Consider the following 10,101-nt stretch of genomic DNA (forward strand, 5'->3'; position numbering starts at 1 on the left):
GGAGGACTATCGGTCGGCACCAAAGAAATTCAGGCAAACCGTCCGGCGCCTCAGGAGGGGGAAGCAGTGTCTCACCAACACCGTTTACGGTGCGGGTGGAGGCCTGCTGACCTCAACTGGGGATGTCGTCGGACGGTGGAAGGAATACTTTGAGGATCTCCTTAATCCCTCAGTCACGTCTTCCGAAGAGGAAGTAGAGACCGGGGACTCGGAGGCTGGCTCATCCATCACCCAAGCTGAAGTCACTGAGGTTGTTCGCAAACTCCTCGGTGGCAGGGCTCCGGGGGTGGATGAGATCCGCCCTGAGTACCTAAAGTATCTGGATGTTGTAGGACTGTCTTGGTTGACACGTCTCTGCAACATCGCGTGGCGTTCGGGGACCGTGCCTCTGGATTGGCAGACCGGGGTGGTGGTCCCTCTGTTCAAGAAGGGGGACCGGAGGGTGTGTTCCAACTACAGAGGGATCACACTCCTCAGCCTCCCGGGTAAGGTCTATTCCAAGGTACTGGAGAGGAGAATCCGACCGATAGTCGAACCTCGGATTCAGGAGGAGCAGAGTGGTTTTCGTCCCGGTCGTGGAACACTGGACCAGCTCTATACCCTCCATCGGGTGCTCGAGGGCTCATGGGAGTTTGCCCAACCAGTCCACATGTGCTTTGTGGATCTGGAGAAGGCTTTCGACCGTGTCCCTCGGGGTGTTCTTTGGGGGGTGCTCCGGGAGTACGGGGTCCAGGGCCCTTTGCTCAGGGCTGTCCGGTCCCTGTATGACCGGAGCAGGAGCTGTGTTCGCATTGCCGGCAGTAAGTCAGACCTGTTCCCAGTGCATGTTGGACTCCGCCAGGGCTGCCCTTTGTCACCGGTTCTGTTCATAATTTTTATGGACAGAATTTCTAGGCGCAGTCAGGGGTCGGAGGGTGTCCGGTTTGGGGACCACAGGATCTCATCTCTGCTGTTTGAAGACGATGTTGTCCTGATGGCTCCATCAAACCCGGACCTGCAACATGCACTGGGACGGTTTGCAGCCGAGTGTGAAGCGGCTGGGATGAGAATCAGCACCTCCAAATCCGAGGCCATTGTTCTCAACCCAGAAAAAGGTGGCTTGCCCTCTCTGGGTGGTTGGGGAGTCCTTGTCCCAAGTGGAGGAAGTATTTTTGGGTCTTGTTCATGAGTGAGGGAAGGATGGAGCGTGAGATCGACAGGCGGATCGGTGCAGCGGCTGCAGTGATGCAGTCGCTGCATCGGACCGTTGTGGTAAAGAGGGAGCTGAGCCGAAAGGCAAAGCTCTCTATTTACCGGTCGGTCTACGTTCCTACCCTCACCTATGGTCATGAGCTTTGGGTAGTGACCGAAAGAACAAGATCGCGGATACAAGCGGTCGAAATGAGTTTCCTCCGCCGTGTGGCTGGGCGCTCCCTTAGAGATAAGGTGAGGAGCTCGGCCACACGGGGGGAGCTCGGAGTAGAGCCGCTGCTCCTCCACGTCGAGAGGAGCCAGCTGAGGTGGCTCGGGCATCTGTTTCGGATGCCTCCTGGGCGCCTCCCTCGGGAGGTGTTTCAGGCATGTCCCACCGGGAAGAGGCCCCGGGGAAGACCCAGGACACGCTGGAGAGACTATGTCTCTCGGCTGGCCTGGGAACGCCTCGGGATCCCCCCGGAGGAGTTAGAGGAAGTGTCTGGGGAGAAGGAAGTCTGGGAGTCCCTGCTCAGACTGCTGCCCCCGCGACCCGGCCCCAGATAAAGCGGCAGAAGATGGATGGATGGATGGTTTTGTAAAGAGCTTGTGGCCTATTGTTTTTACACATGCGACACCAGAGCATATTGTGATTGTATATTGTATCTTCTTAAAGTTCTTTGAATAGCTTTTTGCATGAATTGTGCTGTGGAAATAAATTGAATTGGGACATTAGACAGATGGAAAGACCTTATTTGAAAACGGACAAATTTCAGGAACTTTGGATTAAATGGGACTTAAATGTTGGACTTTTTATGTTTTTATGTTTGTTTCATCATTGTGCCTTTATTATTAGGCCCGAGCGCCACAAGCTGGCGAGAGGCCTATTAGTCTCGTAAGGCCGTGCGAAGCACGGCTGCGAAAGTGCGCACGTGGTGCGCACGAAATCGAGCACGAAGCGCTCACCCACTTCCAAACACTCACTAACGCACTCCTTCACTCACGCACGCCCCGTGCATACTAATTAGTAGTAGGAAAATGGAACATTGCCGTTGTAAACGGGCGAAGCCCGTGCAAAAGTGAGCACTAAACGAGCACTTTACATTCGCGGTCGTCATCCCCATATAAAGCACTCATTTGCGCTAAGTAGCTCACGAATACGTTCCCCATCTCTTGCATGTTCCGTGCATATAAGCATGTAATGCAAAAATTGAACATTATTACTGTATAGAGGGCCAAAAACACAAAGTGGGCGGAGCCCACTCAAAATTAACGAAAGTACCCGTCAGTGACCAGGGACCCACACCATGAGGTAGGAAAGCGCGAGCGCTTTCCGAAAATGTATAGTTTATGATATTTGAAAAATGGGAAACATTGTTTTCGCATCGGAATATTTCGCATCGGAATATTGGGACCAACCCCCCTATTTTTCACCCAGTGAACATTGACGAAAAGTCACAAAAATATGCACACCTCTAAAAATCGTGCCTCTCTACATTCTGGCTATTTCCCTTTTCTAAAATAAAAAAAATTGGCGTGTCAGCGCCCCCAAATGTACCAAAAATGCATTGAGAGATAGGAAATAACCCCAAAAAAATCTGATCGTAGAATCATAAAATTTGGCGCAGAGGTAGATGGTGACAAGAGAAGTAAAAAATATTACTACAGCAACGCTGTCCGCCCAACCAAATGTCGGCCATATTGGTTCAAAAATGGCTAAGCATGACTAGGGAGTTTTTCCAAACGTCGTACTTTTATGAACTCCTCCCAGGGCGTTGGCTCTAAAAAGCTGAAATTTGGTGAAAATGGTACTGAGGAGTGGGACATCAAAAGTTATCCAAATTACATTGATACCTGTCACGGTCTCTGAGCGGCGAAGCCGCAAACTTTAGCTAGAATTTCAGAAATCTCCCAAATTTAACATTTCTCCCGTTTGCGCAGATAAAGTCTGAATTGCGTCAAATTAGAATCAGTTGTTAAACTCTTTGCACTAAACCTAATTGAAGTGAAATAAATTAATTTGGCGCCACAGCGCCCCCTACAGATTTTATATGGAGGTTAAATGTTTAGTTTTGCGAAATTATATGAAATTTGACACACCTCAATTTTAGCATCTTTATCAAAAAAGTCAATGACTCATGTCATAATTGTTATGGCTTTGCTGTAGCGATGACCAAAACCTCCCATGTTATTCCAATGGGGAAATCACCAGAACATGTTTACACTTTAGACTTTCACCAACTCCTCCCAGGGCGTTAGCCCTATCAACGTGAAATTTGGTGAGACTCATCTTCAGGGGTCGACCATCAAAAGTTATCCACATTTTTATTCAAAGAGTCACGGTGTCTGTGCGGCAAAGCCGCACATTTTGCCAAGAATTCAAAATAAAATTGCTTTTTGATGGTAAAACAAAGGGGAGAAGATGTGACAGCGTCACAGATTCAGCAGTAGGCATAATAAAAGGACAATTGGGGCGCGTTAGCGCCCTCTCCTCTTGCGGCGTGGCGGCGGCGTGGCGAGGGCCGATCATTGCCGCTTGCGGCTATATTTATGATTATTATTATTATAGCACCTGTTCTTAAGACATTATACATTTTACACTTTTTCCTTGTTAAAAATATAATTCAGAGATTGTTCATTTTATTTTATCATTTATTTTTAAATCTGTTTTAGACGTGGATTTGTTTGAAAAATGTAAGATTATTAACATAAAGTCTAATAAAGTGTGTTCTAAAGCCAACATGATGGTGTTATTTTTATTGTCTTTCAAACACAGACAAATGTCAAACTTTTAACATTTCACAATCTGTATAAAAATGAAAATACACTTATATTAATACGAGCTTATTGACAATTATAATAGAGGCTAAACAGAAAACATGTTGGGGAAGTGGTTGACTTGATAATTCTCTTTAGGTTTCATGTGATGTGAACATTGTGGGGAGTGAATCTAACTGGAGGCACTGCTCTGTCTGAGACTGTGACTCACTCACCACACAATCTGATCAGAAAGAACTGACTCAGCTGGAACTACGTGTCACAGGTTTGGGCTTTAGTGGGAGGAGCCCGGCCTGATGGAACCAATACAAACAGGGAAGTTAAGAATAAATCTAATATTTATCTGATAAAACTGGGTCAAAGCAACTTCCGGTTATGGTGACGAGCTGTGTGCACGCGCTCGCTTCACTGTGGCAGAAACTAGCATTAAAAATATCATTTGACCCACAAAATCCCAGAAAATATGAACAACAAATGAGTGACAATGAGGACACAAGCCTGGGAAAGATACAGGAAAATATGTAAAAACATTCCCCCCTAGTGCTATTTCTGTAGTCACATCACACAGATGGGGAAACAAAATACGAGTCAGGCTTAATCTGAGAAATTTGATTCATATTCTCATTCTTCATAAAAGATAACACCCAGTCCCACTGAAACTAGTCTGAAACTTGCTGTGCTAAATTAATTAATTAATTGCTTGATTAGGCCTGAGCCCCAGCAGGGCGTGGCATGGCCTATTGGTCCTGCAGCGCTGCTGAAGGCACGGATCATGCAGACTTACTCCTGCTATGACAGAAAAAAGTCTACAATAGTTGACGACAGCAGCACAAAGCGCTGCATTCCTCTAAAAACTCTGAAAACACTCCTGCATCGTGCAGTACGCCAGAGTCCAGGCTAAAGAATGGAAGTCTATGGAGAGTGGACCTGACGGGATGGGGAGTGACGAGCGGGTAAGGTTTAGTCCTGGTTTAAACCTGGTTTAGACCTGGTCTAAAATTGGTTTGGACCTGGTTTAGACCTGCTTTAAACCTGGTTTCGACCTGGTTTGGACCTGGTTTAGTCCTGGTTTAGAGCTGGTTTAAACCTGGTTTTGTCCTGGTTTGGACCTGGTTTAAACCTGGTTTAGACCTGGTTTGGATAAGACAAGATATTCCTTTATTGTCCACACATGGGGAAATTTCATTGTTGCAACGCAGGTAGATACAGAAGAAAAGAACAGATCACTTATAAGAAGTTTAAAAAAAAACACTCTCAATAGAAGAACTCTTATAAACAAAAACTCCAATAGACAAAACCTCCCATTTCCCAACAAGGGATGGAGAGGAAAATAAATAAAGATAACAATAAATAAATAAACAGCTAGCGTAAGACAAGATAATACAATCACGACAGTAATTGCACATATGACAGAATTGCACATGGTTAGGTCAGTATTGCGAGTGTTCAGGACTAACAGTGTTTGTTATAAAGTCTGACAGCAGCAGGAAGGAAAGACCTGCGAAACCTTTCCTTCACACAGCGAGGGTGGATCAGTCTCTCACTGAAGCTGCTCTCCAGAGTGGACAGAGTGTCCTGCAGGGGGCGACACTCATGGTCCACCTCCTGCACCGAGTCCAGAGCGCAGCCCAGGACAGAGCTTTGTCCAGCTTCTTCCTCTCCCTCTCTGTGATGCTGCTGCTCCAGCAGGCCACACCTACAGGAGCTGATGCCACCACAGAGTCATAGAAGGTCTTCAGGAGTGGCCCTGTCACTCCAAAAGACCTGAGTCTCCTCAGGAGGTAGAGCCGACAGATATGGTTTAAACCCGGTTTTGTCCTGGTTAGGTCCTGGTTTAGTCCTGGTTTAGACCTGGTTTAGACCTGGTTTAGTCCTGGTTTAGTCCTGGTTTAGTCCTGGTTTTATTAGTCAGATGAATTTCCGGTTAGTCTGCACTGCCCTCTTGTGGCCTTATTGTGAAACTGCAGTAAAAGTATTTCTTTCAAACCCTTTAAACTGCTCTGTATCAATCCAACACAACTTTATTTGTTCTGTGAATTTTAACCAACAAAGTCTCAAACGTAAAATATGTTTAAACAGTTAAATTGATAAATATCTACAAACCAAATACAAACAAATTAAATACAATATGAAATATAGCAATAATAAAGAGGTTAAATGTTAGTGAATAAAAGTGTATTTTTAACTTGATGTGGGCGTGGTCAGCTCAGTGTCCAGAGCATTGCAGTGGTCAAGACGTGTGGAGATAAAAGCACGTATCGCCCTCTTCAGGACGCTCAAGGATAAAACACATTTCAGATCAAAACCAGTTTAAACACGGCATTTATCTGTTTATTGAACCTCTGTGACGACGCTGAGGTCAGAGGCTGTTGACCTGATGTAGGACCAGAGAGACTCCCAAGTCTGACCCCCAAGTCCGACCCCCAAGTCTCACCCCCAAGTCTGACCCCCAAGTCCGACTCCCAAGTCTCACCCCCAAGTCTGACCCCCAAGTCTCACCCCCAAGTCTCACCCCCAAGTCTGACCCCCAAGTCCGACTCCCAAGTCTCACCCCCAAGTCTGACCCCCAAGTCTCACCCCCAAGTCTCACCCCCAAGTCTGACCCCCAAGTCCGACTCCCAAGTCTCACCCCCAAGTCTGACCCCCAAGTCTCACCCCCAAGTCTCACCCCCAAGTCTGACCCCCAAGTCCGACCCCCAAGTCCGACCCCCAAGTCCGACCCCCAAGTCCGACTCCCAAGTCTGACTTATATCATTATATAATCAAGCAAATCCTTAAAAAACGTTTAATAAAAATCGGTGTGAGACAAGGAGCATCCCCCGTTAGCGTAAACACATGGTGGGTTGTAGTAATCAGATTAGTCAGATTCAGGAAAAAGTATAGGAGTCTTGTCACTATCAGAGTTAGATTTGTGTTTGGCAGAGTAATAGCGTGTTTAATCAAGGTCAAAAGATGTGCAGGTTATTTAGTAAGAGCAGATGCAATCAAGCGTTCTATAAGTGATCTAAGACAGCACATTATCCAATAATAATCAATACACAGGCAATAACAATAATAATGGTGAAAAACAGAAACAGTGCCAGCCCAGGGCCCAAAGATGTGGTATAACCAGGGAGACCACAAGGGGGAAGGGTGGTGGTAGATGATTCTGGCTTGACATGGGTTGACTTATATTCATCCTTTGCCGTCTTTGAAATTGGCCAGGTTGGTTTGGGGCCATTTGGTGTTGACCTCTTTGTGTTTGCCCTTGGGGGCAGTTTCGAGCCCAATGTCCAGTTCCAAAGCAGTTTAAGCACTGATCAGGAGTCACGCTGAACCTGTTTTGTCCTCTTCCAGCTCCTGCCCCACGTCCTCTTCCATGAGAGAATGAATTACGTTCACGTCCTTGATTGTAGATGATTTCTGAAGCAGGTGTGTTGTTCTTTGGTCCTGTGGCGGATGGGACGGCCTGTGGTTGTGCCATAATGGGTTGTACTTGTCCCATGACCATTTTAACCGCCATAGCAATCTGTTGGGTACTGTCTGACACTGGATTATCTTCTGTTGCCACAGCCATTACCTTGGCAGACTTATTTTCCTTCTTTTTATCATTCACCTCTTCTTGGAGCTTTTTGAGTTGTAATTTGATCTTTGCCATTTTCATTTTTTCCATATCCTCATTCCGTCCTTTTTTTTCCTTCAGGTACTTAGCAACGTGATGTTGGCAGTTGGCATCAAACTCTTTTTCTGTCTTTGAGTAAAGACCAACAACATCAGCCAAATGATCCTGGACACATTTGGGTAGTCCTTTCACCAGAGTAGAAAAGAACATGATAGTGTTGCCAGTACCAGGTTGTATGGGCTCTCCAGTTGCATCATGGAACTGTGCTTTAGCTCTTTGCTTATATGCAAAGTAGTCTTCACCATTTTTCATTTCCAGAGCCAACAGTGCGTCAGGAAGGCAGGTGGGATACATTCCTTTAAGTACCTGAGTTAACTGAGGCTTTATGGTGGCAAATGATGTGGATGATCTAACTGGAGCATGAATATGTTTGGATACTTCAGAACGGATCCCGGCCGCCGTATTCTCATCTGTTGCTCTTATAAGAATTGCAGACACATCTCCCCAGCAAAGTGTTTCTCCCGCTGTATTCGTGGTCAATGCTCTGAGGAAGGCCGGTGCACCTTGTGTCAGTTTGGGCAGTTTTAACATCAGCCCTTCTAGATCTTTCAGTGCGAATGGTTGGTACACTTCTTGGTTACTTGCAGTCATTCGGAGAGGTGCAATGAGAGGAGGAGCTTCTTCAGTGCTAGAAACCTCATCATCTTCTTCCTTGGTACCCTTGTGGACGGGGAGCGGGTGAAGTTCTCCACTCAGGAAAGCGTCATCGTATCCGTGCTCAGCCACCATTCCTGTGAATGCTCCCACCACATATTGATTTGGTGTTGACATAAGTGAGTCTGAACCTGTTTTCTTCTGTTGTTCCACTCCTCTTTGAATGTGGAGTTTCTGCTGTACTTGCTGCTTACTTTTAGCTTCTATTAGCCCAGTTCCTAGGACTGTGACTGGTTCCCCCTTTCGTCCAAGCTGTTTTTCTTCTTGTTTCCTGCGTAGCTCAGCCGCCACTTCCCGTTCCTTTCCTTCCAGTAGTTGTTGTAATCTTCTTTCTTCATCTGAGTCCGAAGCCAATCCAGGTGGTGACCATGAATTGGTGGCAAGTTGTTCTTTTTGAGCCACTGTTTGCTCGAGCATGAATTTGGGGATGTGATTTTGGCTGGAAACCAATGTTGTCAGAGCTAACACCTGTTCCTTCAAATCCTGCATCTGTCTTTGTTCTTGAGTGGGTTCTGACGGGACCATAGTCAGAGTACCCGAGACTACAGCATGTTTCGTTGGCAGCTGTGGTATGGTTCTGGTTGTACCTTTTATCATAGATAAATCCATGGATGAGCACTGCAGGGGAGGAGCCGCTGGAGTAGAAGTAGTAGTAGAAGAGTAGAGCTGGTTTTTCTTGTTCCTTTTCTGTCATAATTTTCTTCAGTTCTTTCGCCAGTTGTGCATATGCGCTATGATGTTTGTTTTCAGCGGAGGGGCACTGCAGTTCTCCTTTGGCCAGAGGTGGGGGGGGCACTATAGCTGTGACGTCGACCTTGTACCCCAGTCTGCTCGCTCTCCTCATCTGTTCTAGAGTCTTCATCTTTGTTATTCGCTCCAAAAGGAATGCGCTTATCGGCTCTGTTTTTCTGTTTCATTTTGTTTTTTCTGATTGTTTGATGCTCTTCTGGTTTCACCTGAATATTGGCCAAAAATAGTCTCTCTCTTCTGATTAAAATGTCTTTTGCCATTTTATGTAGTTTCCCTGAAAATGATAATTTTTCTTCATGTTCTTTCAGTTTCTTTTTGTCAACAGTTTTTCCTTTCACTGTCCAAATCTGATGTGTTTTGTAAAGCAGGACCTTAGATTGATGATATTCATGAATACAATTCCATTGTTGTTCTGTGGGAGCCACTGCTTCATCATCGTGATTAATCAATCTTTTCTCTGCATATTTTTGGAAGAGGTTCTTCATTTGTGTTATTTGCTTTTTTGCTTCCTTTGGGTTTTGTTCATTTGCACGGATTGTGTTTTCGAGATCCTTCAAAAAGTATTCATTTTGAATGGAATAAGGTACATTTTATTTAATTTATCTATATCTTAATTTTTAATTTTTGATTATCAGTGGTCAGTGGTATTTCAAAAACAAACAAAAAAATAAAACAAATAAATAATTATAACAATAATTATAACAATAATAATGAAATAAAATACGTTTAGGGAAAAAAAGTATTTTTGAAATTTAAAATTAAAGATTTAAAATTAAAATAAAAAAATAAATTTAATTTTAAAACAAAAATTTAAATAGAATACAAAATTGAAAAAAAAAAAAAAAAATAACTAGATAAATAAAAAAATCACCTAGCCACAGAGGGTAGTTAATTTTGTCAGTAGAGTGCTTTAAGCCAAGTAGTAGCTTTCTTAGTTCCCACGTTTTTGTTTTTTGTTTTTTTGAGGAGTCCAACTCCCTTTTAAATCAGTCCAACTGATTGTCTAAACTAATGAGCTAACATTCACTAAATTCATACAATTTGGAAAATTTAGGTCACGTTTTGGCAAATTTAGCATTTTCAATGTG

This window comes from Eucyclogobius newberryi, unplaced genomic scaffold (assembly GCF_026437365.1).
Source record: "Eucyclogobius newberryi isolate DKJ021-1_F unplaced genomic scaffold, fEucNew1.0.hap1 SCAF_3, whole genome shotgun sequence".
Taxonomy (NCBI): Eukaryota; Metazoa; Chordata; class Actinopteri; order Gobiiformes; family Gobiidae; genus Eucyclogobius; species Eucyclogobius newberryi.